Below are 18,382 nucleotides of genomic sequence, written 5' to 3'. Positions count from 1 at the left end.
GAATAATATAATTAATGAACTTTCATTCAAGGAACACTCTTCCCAAGAACTGTGCAGATCCCTGTGATGACAAAGGTGTATGTTAGGTGAAAAGTCCACACAAAAACTGAAAGGGTAGGTGATTGTTGTCCTTACAGCTTTCAATTAAGTGCACAGTTAGAATTCAACAATCTAGATTGCCAAATGCATGAAGATTGCATAGAGAAATAGAAGGGCACTCCGTAGAGCGCATACCTCTGCCATGTAATGCCTGATTCATGAGAACATATCTGGCCCAATACATTTTTGAAATATCATGCTATATATTGTTTTTGGCCCTAATCTCTCAATGGGGAAGAATCACTTTAAAAATTAAATAAAACTCCTATCCAGATCAAAATTCGGATCGTCACTAAAATCGAATCAACTTGTTGTGGTCACACACCCAACCTATCCACCAAATTTCCTCTGAATCCGTCCATACATTTTTGAGATATTGTGCTATGTATCGTTTTTAGCCCAATCTCTCAATGGTGAAGAATCACGTTAAAAATTCTAGTAGTCGGATCCGGATCCGGATCGTCACCAAAATCTAATCAGTTCGTCCTAGTCACACACACAACCTGTCCACAAAATTTCATCCGGATCCGTCAACAACTTTTTGAAATATCCTGCAGAGAGACAAACAGACAAACAAACAAGCCGGTAGGCGACGAGGGATTCGCTGGGATCGAAGCGCTGGATACGATGCTTTTCATTCTGACCGATCCACCGACGAAGATTCATTGCCAAGACGTATTGGTTCACATACAATTGTTCCTCTGCCGGGCAATATTTTTCCTATTGCGTATTTTGCCAACTGGCACTCATAAAAAAATAACGTTAAATAGACACCCTATTTTTGAAGGACTACCATTTGAAAAATAATCGGTTTGCTGGTTTGTGCTGTGAAGCCTCGCATTGCAGACACACACACACACACACAGACACACACACACACATACACACACACGGAAAACCCGATAAACTTCTCTCAATGCTCTTGTTTGACCACACCTCCTGAGCCACACAATATTTTTCATAAGCCACGCCCACTTTCCATAAGCCACGCCCACTTTCCTACGCCACTCCCACTTTTCATCAACCACGTCCACTTTCCTAAGCCCCTCATAAAAAATGACGGTGAATAGACACCCGATTTTTGAAGGACTACCATTTGAAAAATAAAACCTCAATCAAAAATCGGCTCAAGTAAAATTTTCTAAATATCTCGAAGTGTTTAATTCCGAAGTCTCGTTTCTCGACATTCAAAACTGAAGGACAAGTATTGAAAATACTGTACGCGGTTTTTTGGCCACTGCACAGCAACGGGTGGTTGCTAGGCAACGAAATTCAAACACGCACATTCCCAGTATATATTCCACATGTTGGCAACGTTTCATCAAAATCGGTTTGCTGGTTCGTGCTGTGGAGCCTCGCGTTGCAGACACACATACACACAGACAGACAGACAGAAAACCCGACAATAAGGGATATCTAGCATATATAGCGAATCCAACAAGCAGACAGAGAGCGGTGAAAATTTAACCTCCTTCACCTTCAGTGGTGGAGGTAATTGTTTGGAATGGCGGTTTATGCATGCTGGTCCAATGGCTGATGCATACGAGTACTCATACAGGGTGTCTATAAAGTCCTTGTGCAACTTTTAACTTTTATAACTTTTGATGTACACATGATGGAAACAATATGTAAATGTAATATGGAAGAATAATTAATGAGGTATATACTGAATACATTTCAAATATTTGGACTTCATTATAACCACCATCTTTCATAATCCATCGTTCAGTCCTATTTTCCAACATGTTGAAACCATTCTCGAGTTGCTGGTGAGTAATTCCATGAATTTCACAGCTCGAAGTTCTTCTCAAGAAGGTGTTTTTAATGATTAAACAACAGAGATCGGTCAGGCGAACGAGGTAGCCAAGTAATTGGTCAACGTCTATACCGATCCACTTGTCTGAGGAGACATCATTCAACCACCATCGCACATTCGAAGCACAGTGTCAGGGAGTATGTCTTGTTGGTACAAAGAGATATGTAAAAGAAGTGGTCAGTACCATTTGGCTGCTCACCTATTCTTCAACATCGACATCGTTCGGGAACCAAATGTGGTAACTGTGGTGGTTGACAAGCACACTGATGTAGAAGTTGCCTCCTCAGAAAATGCCACCTCGACAAGAAACCCAGGGGGACTGCGCATTTATCAACAGCAATAACAACAAAATAAATAACAAAATTAACACGAACAAAAGTTGATGGATTATGCTTTCATGTGCCATTTACAGTTTGTTTCTGTCAAGTGTACATCAAAAGTTAGAAAAGTTCAAAGTAGCACAAGGAATTAATGGATACCGTGTATATTAGATATACAGAATGTTGAAGAATGTTGTTTTTTACCCTGCACACGAAGCGAAAAGTGGCATGAAGCAATTGGCTCACGTTGTCAGTCTGTCCGCAGACGTCAGTCCATGATCGAGCAACTACTTAATTTCAATTGAATTATATATTTTGATTTTTGAACACCAGAATATGAATCGGAACACGAACCTGCAGTTTAGCAGTAATTTGGTAAATTTCATATGCGTCCCGAGCGCATATGTGCGCACAGAGGAGTAAGGTAAGTGTGTGTGTGTGTGTGTGTGTGTGTGTGTGTGTGTGTGTGTGTGTGTGTGTGTGTGTGTGTGTGTGTGTGTGTGTGTGTGTGTGTGTGTGTGTGTGCCTGTTTGGCAGTGAAACAAAACTTTAAAATAATTCCAAACAAGAAAGTTACTGTGTTAGCAATGTCATAAAGAACACAGACAGGCACAAAAACTAATGTAACATGTTAAATAAGGTGGTGCAAAAGATGATGCATAAACGGCTGTAAACTTCCGAAAAATTTTTTTTTTTTTCTAAAACCTTCAAAAGATTTATTTTATTTCAATTGAACTATACGTACACTTGAACACAACAATACAAATTGCCTTCTTGCCACTTCCAAAAACCTCCAGCTTTGCAGCACTTGGACAAAATAGTACACCATTTTACACCATCTCGACCAATCAAATTTATGAAAAGAGTTATGTGACTTCTCCATAGTTATTATTATTATTATTATTATTATTATTATTATTATTATTATGATGATGATAATCATGATTATGGAGATTTTAATTTTTGCAACTCCAGCTTGACTGCTCCTAGTCATCAATTTTTGTCTTTGAATAATCCGTGGTTGTGGGTTTCACTTTTTCACATTTTTTCGCTTATTCACAATCAAACCAATCACGTGACCCAATGATTGCCATACCACAATGTCACGTGCTTTGTTTTGATGGCTGTAGCAAGTCCTCAAACTCATATGGTATGCCACCACAATGAGAACAGCGCGCTGTTTTAAAATGTGGTGTACTTTTCATTGGTGCCAACTTGTTAGTACTTTTACATCATCAACTTTGTTCCATTTACTTGTCAAACTAATGACAGTAGTGTAGGCGTGGTAAAAAAAAACATACTGGTTTCTAATCAATCATTTTGCCCAACACTACTGTCGAGATCTTGGACCTCTCTATCAAGGGACGAGTGGTGAGAAAGGCTTTAAAGATATTGTGATAACGCTTCCCTGCCTGACAGCTTGTTATTTACACCATTGTGGAAATGATTAATGGAATTGAGTTTCACTGGAGTTAAACTAAATTTCACTGGAGTTCACTGGTGTGAAACCATGTTTGTGGCCCTATCCCTCCAGCAGCACTTTGCTCTCTGCATCCACAGCTTCATACTGCATACCATGTTGTGGCTCTATCTTTAGTATATTTTCACTCCTTTCAACCACAGGACCACTATCATCGAACCACTTTTGGGGAGCAGCTTATCCCGATGAGTACTGGCCCTTGAGGACACCCAAGTCAATGAGTGGATCATATTATTTCATGGACATGATGCCGGATTGGTCCAGTGGTGATACGCCATTTCTTGCTTCTTATTGAACTTGTGACTGTATTCACCTGCACTTAAAGGCCCGGTCACACCTTGACGTTTTAGCCAACGTATGCCGATTTTTTAATTTTTTTTCTACAACGCTGGCACACGTTGAATACGTTATGGGTAAGTTTTGATAACATTGAGAGCACGCTGAAAAACACTGCCATACGTCGTTGTATGTTGGCTTTAAACGTTGTACTTTTCGGTTGTCCTCAAATTTTTTCATGCTTGAAATTTCACGACGTATGCCGGCGTATGACTCACACGTTCCGATACGCTGGCCACAAGTTGTATGCACGGTCTGCGATCGTTGACAGACGTCAACACATGCTACTTGTAAGTTAATCATAAGTTGAGACACGCCGATGTAATGTTTAGCGTACCCGAAACTTATTTCTAACCTATGATTAACGTGTTGTTGGCACGTTACGCGATCGTTGCCACACATCGACAGACGTTACTTTTAAGTTACTCATAGGCTGAAAGACGTCGGTATAACGGATCGTCCTTGCGTCAGCGTCCACGGCCACGGCCAGGACACTTATTTGCAGCATTCTTCAAACTTTTCTTCGGCATGACGAGGATGTTCACACTTCGATGTCCAGCTTGGCTATGATTCCAATTGTCCATCGGCAGCGTCTATTTAAAATAGTCGAGTTTGAGCGTTTTAACACGTTCAGAAGAAAGGCTTCAAATTTCCAAACCCCAGCGTCAAAAAACAAAGGCGAGTGACAGCAATTTAAATCGTTCATTGTAAACAATGAAAATAGGGGAGTGGTACCGTTTAAAAGTCGTTGAGTGCAAAAAAAATCCAATTGTTGAGCGCAAGCGTCTACTTTCAATAGTGGGGTTTGAGCGATTTAAATCGTTGAGTCGCAGCCTATGAACCTACCCGTGGACACGCGGACGCAAGGCCGATCCATCATAACCCACACCCTCCCCCTCACACCCACCTACTACTGCCAACATGAACAAACTACTACTAATACTAATACTAATACTGATACTGATACTGATACTGATACTGATACTGTTACTGCTGACATGGACATCGACTCAAAAAGGAACTCGAAAACACTGTTGGGTTCCCCTTTTATGAGCAGCATTTTTATATACCAATTCCCAAAACCGCTGGGAACACGTCTTTATATGGCAGTTGTAATCTAGAAACACATTCATTTTTTTTTTTGTCGACCGGAAGACGTCATTGGAATACGTCTACATACGTCGATGTGTTTTGGGACTACGTACAGAATTGGTTCAAAGCACGTCAAACATAAGTTAGAAATAAGTTTCGCGTAAAAAAGACATTACCGCGACGTGTTTCGACTTATGAGTAGCTTATAAGTAGCCTTTGTGGACGTGTGTAAGCGTCCACATATCGTGTGTAAAACTTATCCCCATCGCATGCGGAACGTGTGTCATACGCCGAGTACGTCATAAAATTTTGAACATGTTTAAAATTTCTTGACGTACTCTACTTACTACGACGTATGATAGCGTATTTAGCGTTCTACTCACGTATACCAAACTTACTCATACCGTATTTGACGTGCCCCCAACGTTTTAGACACATTTTTCTTAGGTCGGCATACGCTGGCAAGATCGCCAAGGTGTGACCGCGATGTTGACACTTCCATTTCTACGGCAGTTATGATTCGAATCGTTGTGCGTCAGCCTTTTAATAGGCTACGTCACGACATCGTCGGCGATGCGTGCAACGCGCTATGCCTAAGTTAGACTATCGTTGGGCATAGGTTGTGTAGGCCGACAACAGGTTCAGCATTCGTTGGTATAAGTTATCTATAACACAACGAAACGTTCTGTGTCCATTACTAATATGTTATGCATACAACCAACTCGTTATGAATATGTCCGAATCTTAAAAAAAAACATCAAAAGTTCAACGTCAGCCAGTGTTTTACATACATTTTAATACGTTGCCATCGCTGGCTAAAACGTCAAGGTGTGACCGGGCCTTAAAATGAACAGCTTATGGGACACCAATCAGACTGGTTCAAGTCATCAACCTTTAGCAGTGAGTAGAAGTAAATAACTGTAATCTCAATATTGGTGACCCTGATGTGATTACTTGTTGTCATGTCTGTCGAAGTTACATCCGGCGATGAAGTCTACCAAGGTGCATCTTCTGAGGTACCCCCATCACCGGTAACAGCCATTAGTTTAAATGGTTTTGGATTGAGGACGATCTGAGATGGTGGTGAACAGCTGTCTTGAAGACCTGGCTGGAGGGAAGATTGAGATTGAAGAGGATGTGAAAGTTGGTTCTACAGGCAGGAAAAAAGAGGGAAAAATGAGTGGAAGTGAGCAGTGATTCTGGATTTAGGTAGTTTCATAAAAATGGGGTTGAAGGTGAATCGTATGTGTCCTGCAGAAACCTGGGGGTGGGTGGGACATAGCATGGAAAGAACAGAGGGTGCAATACTAGAAAGGAGGTGGGAGAAGACAGAGAGGCTAAGGACCTGTCTGCGATGGTTAGGTTCATAGAATCAGCTTCATCACGAGAGATTCCAATAATCCTAATGGCCTTGGTTTCCATGGCATCAAGCTAAGCAAGATGTGAGGCAGGGAAGCCAGCCCAGATGGGAGAGCAGTACTCTATTATGCTGTGGAAGAAAGCCTTGTAGGTGGATAGGAGTTCAGATGTGCCAAGGAAGGACTTTGTATGACAGAGAATGCACAGTCAGCATCTGGCTTTTGATGGAAACTTTGAAATGTGGTTTGCCCAATAAATATCGTGGCTGATAGTGAGACCATGAGTTTGAATGACTGAACTTCCTCAAGAGGATTGTGAAGAAAGTAGAGAGCAGGGTGTGCTTGATGGTCCTTTCGGAGAGAGATAGTGAGAGTGTGAAGTTTTTCAGGATTGAAAGACATATTCCAAGTGTTTGACCAACTTGTGATATTTTTCAAGGTCTGAAGAAACGGAAGAGGCTGCAGCCTGCCTGTCTGAAGGATGAGGGATGTCACGGCAGAGGGTGGAGTCATCAGAAAATAGATAGAGGATTTTCCAGAGAGTCAGAGAGATTTTATCAATGAAGATCAATAATAGGAGTGGACCCAGAACACTGTCTTGGGGCACTCCAGCCTTGACAGGGAGAGGAGATGAAGGATTCCTTTGAGTGCCACACAATGACTATGAGAGTAGAGGAAGTCAGTCGGCCATGTGTGGAGTTGACCATAGATACCATAGGCAGTTTGGAGAGTAAGGCAAGATGCTAGACTGTATCTAAAGCATGAGATATGTCCAAAGAAACGGCCCTGATCTCATGTCTGACATTGAGGGCCTCCATCCATTGTTGGGTGATTAGAAGCAGCTTGTCCAAGGTGGAGTGACCTGTTCTGAAACTAAATTTGTGATATGAGATGAGGTTGTTGGAGAAAAGGAAGGATTTCATTTCCAGTTAGTGGACAAAAAATGGAAACACCTGGGTAAATGTGGGACACCAAGTATTTTCAAAGCAACGGCTTCCACACATGTGAGGCCACAGTGTTAATTAGGCAAATAACATCCCAGAATGCTTCGGGTCAGATATGAAAATGCTGCACAGGCCTGGTTGCCTATAATTATGGCTAGTATTGCTGCATGAGGAGATGTCAATGACTTTGAAGGAGGGGTGATTGTTGGGGCATGTTTGGCAGGAGCTTTAGTGTCAAAGATAGCTCAACGAGCTGATATTTCATGTGCAACAGTTTCTAAGGTGATGTTAGCATGGAACTCTGAGGGAAAGATATCAGTAAAGGGGAACAGTGGGCAGAAGTGAATTCTCCAGGATTTGATATGTGCCTTAATTTGAAGTTCAAGGCAAAGCAGGCGAGCAACTGCAGATCAATTGACTGTAAATGTCAACCTGGGACATGAGCAGCCATTTTCATAAAAAAATGTTCCACTGAGAATTCCACAGAGAGGGATTCCTCAAGAGGATTGTGAAGAAAGTAGAGAGCAGGGTGTGCTTGATGGTCCTTTCGGAGAGAGATAGTGAGAGTGTGAAGTTTTTCAGGATTGAAAGACATATTCCAAGTGTTTGACCAACTTGTGATATTTTTCAAGGTCTGAAGAAACGGAAGAGGCTGCAGCCTGCCTGTCTGAAGGATGAGGGATGTCACGGCAGAGGGTGGAGTCATCAGACCTTGAAATACATCAGACCATTGTTGGGTTGCAGTGCACAAGTCGCTCATCACACCTGCTAATGCACATTTCGGAGTCCAGTGATGCAAAGGGCTCAGACAATGGGCTACCGAGCAGTGAAGAAATGTAATATGGTCAGAAGAATCATCCTCCACCATGTTCTCGACAAACAGACAAGTGCACATGTGACACCAACCTGAAGAACTCCATAACCCTGAGTGATTGGTTCCAACAGTGAAGGGTTGTTATAGTTCTGTAATATTGTGGGGAACTTTTTCCTTACATGGTTTGGGTGCAGTCATTCTCTGAGAAGGCAAGGTCAATGTCAACCTCTACTTAATGGTACTGAGTGATCATCTTCACCCCATGTTGCAGCATTTCTTTCCTGCCGGGAGGGTGCATCCCAGGATGACAATGTCCCCAATCCACAGAGCACATGAAGTTGCCCAATAGTTTGTTGAGCGTGACACTGATGCTATCCACATGTCATGGCCTTCTCAGTCACCAGATCTGAACCCAATGGAGCATTTATACGATATTCTGGAACAACACCTGAGACATCGTTTAACACCTCCATCAAACAGGTGTGAGTTGATTGACTTACTTTTGGAAGAATGGTGCCGCGTCCCTCCTGCAGAATTCAAGATGCTGATGGACTCTATGCCATGGTGCATACAGGCTGAACTGGCCAAAGTGGTGGCCAAATACCCTATTAAGTGACTTTACATTGGTGTTTCCATTTTTGTGCACCAAATGTGGCTATCGTGTGCAGTCTGTGGCTGCTAGTTGCATCATTTTTGAGGGGTGTGGTGATGCCGCTGATGCATTGCCCCCCCCCCCCCATTACCAGTACGCTGGTACTCATTTTGCAGACCTCAAAAGGATGACAGGCTGAGTCAACCCACCTGGTGTTATTTCAATGGTTTAGATCTTAAGCCAGCCTCATTTACCATTAAGCCAACACCAGGTTTAGGATATAATCTCAACTGACTTCCGCTCTGGGTTTTGAAGCAGAAACTCTCAGGGGTCTCTGCCGACTTCCTCAAAGTTAAGTTTCTGGTCATTATTTGTCATGTTTTAACTGTTTATTTTCTCACCGACATGTTTACTGTGTGTTCCTAGTAGTTTTGTTTCAAAAATCATGCTATTTTGTGAGTTTTCATCGACCTTGTCTTATCGGGCTCCTTGAGGGCTACTCCTCCTTCCCGTCTAGGTGTACAATTGTTTTGTTTGTGTTCCATCAATTCCCTATTACCATCAATTCCTATATTCCCCACTTTTCCCAACACCCCCCATCTATCCCTCCCAATTACACACTCTGTTTCTTGTCTTAAATTAAAAAATAACAATAAAAACAACAACCCTTCTCCATCCATACCCATGAGTACTGATCCTCCTTCTCTGCTTCTTTCTTCTTCTTCTTCTTCTTCTTCTTCTTCTTCTTCTTCTTCTTCTTCTTCTTCTTCTTCTTCTTCTTCCTCCTCCTGCCAACACACCATCTTTCTTCTATTTGAGCTGACCCACTCTCACCATAACTTTCACGATTTCTTCCTACAACCTTCCATCCTCCTATCTCATCTAATCTTCAAAAATCCATTAAAAATTGATAATTTTCCTTGTATCCTTCCTCACTATACACCTCCTCAAACCAGGTGTGTCTCTCTCGACCCTCTTCCTGTTACTTTTCATCAATCCATCAGCTTCATTCTCCATTTACCATTCCAAATTCACCATACACCTCCACGATTTTACTTCAACCTTTCCTTTTTCGAATCTTACACAATCCTTATTTTAAAAAATAATAATAAAAACAATTTAAAAAAACAGTCTCTTATTTATGTTTGATCTTCCTCTTTCACACGTGTGGTTCTCATTACTGTATCACAATTCACGACTCTTTCTATTTCAACAAACTGCCCTCAATTCGACCTTTCCTTCATACCTTGTCTAAAAAATCCAACTGTTACAGCGTTTCTTCTCTCCATTCTCTTAATTCGCCTTTATTACATCCCTCAAGAAATATCTTCAGTCACACTTCTGAACAAAAATTAACTAAAATACAGTTTGCTATGCATGTTCGTTTTCCATCAATCATCCATTTTTTTCAAACTTCAGTGCCAACTCACCCCTCTCACCCCTCCCTCTCAAAGCAACCATCACTCTCTTCTCCCTCCAAGCTTCCCTCTCACCTTTCTCAAAAACTCCCCCCTCACCTTTCTCTCTCAACTCTCCCCACTCACTCTTCTCCCACCATTCACCCCCTCACTCACCCTTCTCAAAGTTACCCCCCAAACCTCTCATCCACAAAGCCACCTCCTTCCCCTGCCCTCTCACTTCCATCTCATCACTCTCCCTCCTCAAATCCTCAACTGCCTTCTGCCCCTCTTTTATGACTCCCCACTGTACCTCAACCCAGCACCACAGAGCCTTTTCTTCTTCTTATCTGGCCCCTCCCCTAGCTCTTCTGTATTTCCCCACACTCTTTCAACAACTCTCCTTACCTAACCCCTTCTCTCCTCCCTGATTCCTACCCTCCCCCTCTCTCAGAGCTTTATCTTCACTCCAATTCCACATCTGATTTCATTTTTCACAATCACGAAGATGATTTAAGACTTGGTTTCAGCAAATTGGAAGAAAATCAGACAAATATTGATGTTTTAAAAGGAAAAACCCATTTTAATAGGCGTTTTGAATGTACCGTTGGTGGGGAGGTGGAGACATCTCTGACTCCCGAGCAACAGGGGGAGACATTTGTACAATGTGGGGAGGGTGAGGGAGAGGGAAGGGGGGAGAGGGGTGAGAGGAGAGAGGTTGAGAGGGGAAGGGGTGTAAAGTGGGGGGGGGGGCAGAGGGGAGAAAGAGTATGGTTGAGATCGAAGAGTGGGTGGAGTCAAGAGGGAGGGGGAGATGGTGGGAGTGTGGGGGGTGAGGGAGGGAAACAAGGGGGTGATAAGGAAGAGTTGAGGTCTTGAAGTCCAATTTTACATTGCATGGAATTTTGCGGCGTATGCTTACCCATTGTAAGCAATAATGACCTGTGCTTCCCCATCGTCTCAGGTCGCTCACCTGCATTTTTTCATTTTTTTTTTCATTTATGTATATTTTCATTTGCAGATGTTTTCTGATGATTCTGTGATTTTTTTTTCTTTGACGTATTGGCTTTGATGTCCATCGGCACATAAAATTTCAGCTTTCTACATCAGCAGGAAGGTCCCGAACTTTAATATCAGTCAGTGATTCAGTGAGTCAGTGGTTAGAAAGATCTTTATATATTAAACACATGTATATATGTTTGTATATATGTTTATATATTTAGAACTGTGGTGTCTGTCCATGCGTTTGTCTATCTCCCACTTACAGCAGCCATTTCTGCACTTGAAATGCTGCGGATTGGTTCATTTGCATTTTCATTTTGCTTTTCTTGATGCAGTAGTCAGTCCCTCTATTGTCCCTCCCAGTAATCTTTAAAACCAACATGTCTGGATTAATGTATATTTCATACAGATCTTCATGTAGGAACACACACTAACATGGAATAGGCAAAGCCTAGAAGCAAACGTAGAAGTCTTCTTACATTCGCTTCTTAAATATATCAAATTAAAGTCTTTTTGCTATGAAGAAAATAAATATTACCTTAACATTACCTTCACAACAACAACTACACCGCCTAGAACAGGATCTCATCTGAAAAAAAAAATCCTCAACATAACCTTCACAACGACAACTACACTGCCTTGAACAGGATCTCATCTAAAAAAAATAAATATTACCTCAACATTACCTTCACAACAACAACTACACCACCTAGAACAGGATCTCATCTAAAAAAAATAAATACTAGATTGAACGTAGACTTCTTCTTACATTCGCTTCTGACTTTACCTATAACTTGTTCACAACTGTATACGCAATTTCCGGTTACTTCGGCCTGGATTCGGGATCAGCGATCAAATAACGTAAATCACGATTAAAAATTATTTTCTGATGATGCGGGAGATATCTTTATTAAAATCAGTGGAGGAAATAAACACCATGTCTGATATTATTTGGGTCTTTCAAGTCTCCGACGATGCCTTTCTCTCCCGGCATGCATCATTCCCCATGACAAAAACCGGAAACAAAAAAAAAACAGAAGCAAAAAAAAAAAAAAAAACGGAAGCAAAAGGATCGTAGCCAATGACACGGATTCCAAATTGCCAGGGTATTGTGTTGTTGTTGTTGTTGTTGTTGTTGTTGTTTCCTATTCTCTCATGTGCACGCGTTAAGTAATATTCACAAGACAGAAATAAAACCCAATCGTATTTAAACACCGCACAGCGTTTAAAAACATCCGGAAGCAAAAGGGTCATAGCCAACGACACGGATTCAAAATCGTCAGGGGTATTGTGTTGTTGTTGTTGTTGTTGTTGTTGTTTCCTCTTCCCTCTTCCCTCTTCCCTATTCCCTATTCCCTATTCCCTATTCTCTCATGTGCATGCGTTAAGTATGAAGCTCACTGCGTTCGCTATAAAATTGCTACATTTTGCCCTCTTTTTTTCAAATTCAACCTCCATCACCCGATATTGCACCACCATTTTGCGGTGGGTGGTAAAAGTAGCTCAGAGATTTGGCTCTGAGTGAAACCAAGAGTGCAACATAATTAACCTTTTAAAACTCCATGAAACAATTTCATTGGATAGATTAAGCTGATCTTTTCCCATCACTTGAGACGAATGCTTTTCCTCGTTGTAAAGAATAACATGTAATACTGGCTATGACCAGGTGGCATCTGTGGCTCACGTTCACACAATATATACAGACAGACAGATAAACAGACGGATAGACAGACAACAAACTGACCCAAATGAATTACCCTCTCCTCTGGCGAGGGTAATAATAAATTAATTTTTTGATGGGCTGCAGACTTTTTTTTGTCCAGAAATTTGGGCTCATGGAGGAACTAAACAACAGAGTGCTGTGGGTTGATTGACTGACAGGGGATCAAAGGGGAACATGGAGACAAAGACATCGCACATGACTGAATGAGTGGCAGAACGGAAAATTGGGGTGTGGGTGGTGGGGGTTGTGGGGAGAGGGGTGGGAGCGGGATATGTCGATGTGGGGAAAAGCCTGATTTTATTATGGGCAGCACTGTTGGATTGGATGGAGGGCTACAAGAACATAGCTATGTGCAGACAATAAATACACATGTATGGTAAAATCGAGTTACAACAAAATGATGAGAATTGTTGATTCTGGCCGAATGGCTCGCCGGCATCATATGTCCTGTGATCACTGGTGAGGGCTTGTGGAGTGGCTGGTCAGCTAACGAACTGAATTGGAAACTGGATTAGTCATAGTAAGCAAAGCGTGGCTGTAAGTGTGAGGATGTCTGGCTGGGAGGACATAAGTAGTGGGACGTACCTCAGGGATCAGTGCTTGGACAATTATTATTCATAATTTACATCAATGATTTGGATAGTGGAGATAAGAGTTGTTGATCGGCTTTCGGCTGCTCCCGTTAGGGGTCGCCACAGCGGATCATCCTTTATGATTCGCATACTGACTTGGCACAGGTTTTACGCCGGATGCCCTTCCTGACGCAACCCTGGTCGCCTCTTACGACACAGGGATAAGGATTGGGTTTCACCATGATTCCGGGCTTCCCTACACCCTTTCATAGCGCGGCCCAGTGCAGGGCTCCCGTCCTCAAGCGATCCTCCAACCCAAGCCTCCGAGTAGCCGGATTACAGGCGCACGCTACTACACCCGGTTAGTGGAGATAAGAGTCAGTTTTCTAAATTTGCAGATGACATGAAGCTTGTAAGTCGGGTAAACAGCAGAGAGGGAGGTGATCAGACCAGGGGCATAGTAAATAAGAGTTAGGACATTAATAAGGCAAGGAAGGGGTCTTTCGGTTCGACTTAAAGAGTAGTCAATGCGTGGAAAGGTCTCCTGAGAAAGGTAGTGGCTGAGAAAGAAAGAAAGAGTAGAAAGGTTCAAATTTGAATTACATAGGTACCGATATGCATTGGAGATGGATGGGTACAGGGATCGTGGCAGGGCTTGTAGGTAGCTTGTGTGTGTACGGGTGATGGTGTCTGGGGTTGGTGTAGCACAAGCATGATGGACCGAATGGCCTCCTCGCTGCTCCTGCACCAAAGTTCCTTGTATGTTCTTGTATCCTTGTGTGTCGAATCTGAAATAACTGCTGTTTTGGTTCATCAACAGCAGGGAGCGCTACATTGTTATTTTCTGAGCCTTTTGGCAGAGGCAACCTGCTTGCTGAACCATTGCCACTGTGGGGACATAAAATATCTAATAGTGCCTGAACAGATATGGAATAAGTTGCAACTTTCTTCTTTTTTGTTTTTGCAAAGCACTCTGTGTGGAAGGAAAAAAAACCAAACAAACAGTTGCAGACTAGGATATGACACCATGTTTTATTCCATTACAAATGCTGCTCATTCAGGAAGTTGTGCCATGGTATGCTAAAGGCAAGCGTGGTAACCACAACATTGATTCTGATGCGGGCAGGTGTGGCACCGCTGTCACCTGAGCTTCAGCAAAGCAACGCATAGTCATTTCCGCTTGAGCGTCCTCACCTGTATGTTTGTTGTGCATTATTTTGCCTTTTTTGTTTTACTTTATAGGAGGAGCCTCATGGAAGAGCAAGGCAGAAATAACAGTGACAAACATCAAGGGAATGAACGGACAGGAAACTGAAATTAGCAAGTAAGCTAGTTCAGTAAGGAAAGGTTATTGGGGGTAATAAAGATTATGGGGGCAAAATTGGGGATGAAAAGGGACAGCGATGCACTGCTTGCTTGAATTCCTGGAGGAAAGAGTGAGACAGAACTTTCCCTGGAAGGTGGTTCCATAGACGGGAGAAGCGTTTGATGAAAGAGTTGAGGTGTGCAATCAGTCTGGATTGTGCAACTTTAACCAGGAGAGGGTTACTGGAAGAGGGCATGCGTGCTGGAATTGCTGCAGAGAGTTGGAGGACTGAGAGAGAGAGGAGCAAAGGGAGTTATTTTAGAGAACAGACGGTAGAAAACAGAGAGACCACCGACCTGCATGCGATATGAGAGCAACAGACCTCATGCTTCGGCCTCAACTTAGGAGATTCCAACCAACAGTGATTTGTTGTGCATCGAAGCCGCAATAACGACGTGTCAAATCATTAAGTGAGAGTTTGTCAGGACTGGCATTGTTCGTTTATTCATATTATGAGGCTCCTCTTGAGGTCGTCGATTCTCAAGTATTGAGGGTATCACAAATAACTCTGTTCTGTTTCCGTGAGTGGCGAACACCTTCTTCAGAGAGGGCATTAACCTGGCTGTCTCAAGACCTGTGCAATAGTAGCATTTTGTGTGGATATTTAATATACCATGGTAGTTTTCAAAGAGCCATCACCATAATCAAATAAATCCCACACACATGTTCCAAGGATATAGTTATCGACAATGTGGTATTTGAAACATGCTGAAGGCATGTATTTCGTCTGTTGTAATCCATATGAGGATGTAATATGCTTTGAAAAATAGGGGAGAAGTGGGTTACTTGGATACCTTAAGGACTCATTTCATCGTGCCCTGGGCTAGATGGGTCATGTGTGTTGAAGTCTTATTATTAATCTTCATGGTCATGTCCATGATTCACTGGATCCAAAATAAAATGTGAAAGCCCCTATTAAAAAAGCGACTCCAAATTATTCTTGTCGAGCCATTAATCCCTTGGGGGCGAAACGTAATGCCTATCTCTCCCCTACTGGGGGAAAGATTTTATGCTTTTGAAAAAGTTTGACACCTTACTCTTCTTTCCAAACTTTACTGCCTGTGCCAATGTTGGTCTTGTATTTTCTTCTGTTTGTCAGATTTTTTTTTATCTGCTGGCCTTGCACATGGTGGTCTTTTACAATCCTTGACATACGATGATGAGATGTTTAACTACATTATGAAAACCTTTCACCCCTCTGAGGATCCCACCCTGTTTCCAACTCTGCCCAGACACCTCAAAGGCAGAACATGCGACTTCTTCTTTAATGGGCAATTATTCCCACGTTCTTGTGGGTTTGGCCAGGGAAAGTTTGGTTCAACCCAATTCTTTCACGAACTGGCTTTCGACTAAGGTTTGCGCAGGAATTTGGAATTTGTTCATGGTGCCGGCAATGGCTCGCCTACTCTTCACGAAGGACATCGTAGAATCTTTAACGTCCACCAACTAATGCTGGCAGAAGGGATTCCCGTTTAATGTCCATCTGAGATAGAGGACGCAGACATTGATGAATCTCCCTGCCTGTGAAACACCAGGATGGCAGTTTATAGCTGGGCTGAGATTTGAACCCAGGTTAGACAGCTTAGATGTGAGTGTACATACCTCTAAGTCATCATGCCAGCCTCAAAGGCAGAACTCTGCTGATTTGCTCAAAATAAAGTTCTTAACAAGATCTACATTTAGCTCAGAATGTCGGGAGATCACAACAACTCAGTTATGTTTCTACTCAAACAAACCACTTTCACATTCAACTTGGCATCATACCAACATTAATTGGTGCCCTCAGAGATCGTCTTGACATGAAATAAACGTCCAAGGCATCTGCCAACATTGAGTCTCTCCACTATAGTGGGGCAACTTAGCATAACAATTGTGCATTTTGTGAGGAAAGCACCAAATTTGGCACACTAGTAGCCTAACATATTATGAACAGATTTTGATATTAGGCCATCTCAAAATTTTTGATGGCAGTGGAAAATGGCTGCCACAGCCATCAGCGGCTGAATTTGAGATGGTCCAATATCAAAATCTGTTCATAATATGATAGGCTACTAGTGTGCCAAATTTGGTGCTTTCCTCACAAAATGCACAATTGTTATGCTATATTTAGCTAAGTTGCCCCACTACTATAACTACTACTGCGATTGCTACTTTAATGATCCCAAATGTTCCCACCTTCTTTTGGGGTCAGCAGGAAAAGTGCTTGGTCCAAGCCTTTTATGAACCAGGTCTCCAGGCCTGATATTTGACTGAAAGAGCAGAAATTTGTAATTTGTTCAGAGTGCCAGCGATAACTTGCCCTCTCTTCGCAGACACTGTACAATAGTTAAAGTCCACCAACTAATGTTAGCAGATGGAACACTCAGTTTAATATCCATCCCAATGAACAGCACACACATTGATGCCTCGTCCTGCCTGTTAAGCACCAGGTGACAGTTTATAGCTCGGCTGAGATTCAAACCCAGGCTAGACAGCTGAAAGTTGTTTGAGTGTCCCTCTACCAGTCCTACATGGAGTCTTTCTACATTCAAATCTTTGCATATCGGTGCTTATATCTACCTAATCAATTTAACTACATTAAGTTATTCCATAATTTATTATTCTAATGTTGATATTAGCCACGATGACGTGTATAATCTGTGGAAATTATATGTAGATCAGATTAACCATTCCAATGCTATCAGGAAAAAAAACAAGTACTTGAAGGTTAGTCATTCATATTACTCATATTCCATCACTATCCAATCGTCTGATTGATTACCAAACGAGATATATTTTCAAATACAGATATATATATATATATATATATATATATATATATATATATATATATATATATATATATATACATACATACATACATACCTATATAGACCCATGGAGTTGCTAAAACGACAAGGCAGCAGATTGACTGATTGGTGGGGGATTAAAGGGGATCAGGGATACAGACATCACACATGAGTGGGTGAGCAAGATTAAAGAAAGGGGCAGGAGGAGGGCAGTAAGTATTGAGCAGGGTGGGGATGGTAGAGGGCATGAGTTGATGATGGGCAGTCCTCTTGAAACACTGGAGGGATTACCATGAGATTAGAGATACTGGGAGTCAATTCCACAGACAAGAAAATTGAGGAGTGAAGGAGCATTCACCTTAAAATTGGGGCGGGTAACCAGGTGTCAGATTTTGAAAGAACACGTGTGACCTGAATGGAGTAGAGTAGGATACAAGGATGAAAATGAACTTGTGAAATTCTGCCAGGATCTGATGAGCTGCCTCAAAGTTTCAACACAAAATGTATACTCAAATGTGGGTACTTTGCAATGTTCATATGCAATCAATACCTCGTGTGGTGTTTTTTTCAGTTTTAATCCCTTGTGTGGGACATTTTCTTCGGGTTGGTTCAACCCCCACACCCACACGCTGTATTAACTGCTTGAAAAAGAAGTCATTAAGTGATGACATCAAATTAAAGC

Source organism: Eptatretus burgeri, chromosome 2, assembly GCF_056783735.1.
Source record: "Eptatretus burgeri isolate ZD-2024b chromosome 2, Ebu_testis_v1, whole genome shotgun sequence".
NCBI lineage: Eukaryota > Metazoa > Chordata > Myxini > Myxiniformes > Myxinidae > Eptatretus > Eptatretus burgeri.
Note: the sequence above shows the minus strand (reverse complement) of the source record.